Raw genomic sequence first — 977 nt, 5'->3', positions numbered from 1 at the left:
GGTGGCCGGGAGCGGCCACTGAACTCCAGTCTGGGCAACAGAGCGAGACTCCAACGCAAAAAAAGAAGAAGATGCCCAATGGGTGCCTTAAGAGAAAGAACACGTGCTTGACTTTGACAAGAAGTTTTAAACACTTTTACAATGATTAATAAGCTAAGAGCGGTGTTCTGCAGGTATCTGGTCACGAATTTTGATTACTATCTCTCCACCTTCTATGACCTAAAAGAAGTGGGCTGTAGGCATCTTGATTACCATCTCTTGACCTTCTAAGGTCATAGGGACCTTCTATATAGTTAAAGTTATTGCCAACTAGATTTGGGCTTTTCTTAGAACATCATGTAGGTGTTTTGGGTAATTCCTAATTGTTTTTGTGATCTACTGCACTGGTGAATTCACATTTCAGCCTGCAAGGTGGTCAGGTCTGGTGTGCCTGGTCAGATGGAAAAAGATGTTGAATACTTATCCTATTTTTTTTTTTTTGAGTTGGAGTCTCACTCTGTCACCCAGACTGGAGTGCAGCGGCCGCTCCCGGCCACCGCAGCCTCGACCTGCTGGGCTCGGCAATCCTTCCGCCTCAGCCTTCCAAGAAGCCGGAATTACAGTTACGCGCTACCACGCCCGGCTGATTTTTTGATTTATTGTAGAGATGAGGTCTCGCTGCCCAGGCAGGTCTCGAACCCGCGGGCTCAGGCAATCCACTCACCTCAGCCTCCCAAAGGCGCGGGATTACAGGCTGAGCCACCGAGCCCGGCTTACTTATCCTATTTTAATTTAAACTGCCTACAAGAAACTTATCTGTGTCTAACCTGCACTGAATAACCTGCCTCATTTATTTATTTATTTATTTTTTTGAGTTGGAGTCTCACTCTGTCGCCCAGACTGGAGTGCAGTGGCCGCTCCCGGTCACCGCAGCCTCGACCTGCTGGGCTCCGGCCATCCTTCCGCCTCAACCTTCCGAGTAGCTGGAACTACAGGCG

The sequence above is a fragment of the Carlito syrichta genome, unplaced genomic scaffold (assembly GCF_000164805.1).
Source record: "Carlito syrichta isolate Samal-C Ts95f unplaced genomic scaffold, Tarsius_syrichta-2.0.1 Scaffold302026, whole genome shotgun sequence".
Lineage (NCBI taxonomy): Eukaryota > Metazoa > Chordata > Mammalia > Primates > Tarsiidae > Carlito > Carlito syrichta.
Note: the sequence above shows the minus strand (reverse complement) of the source record.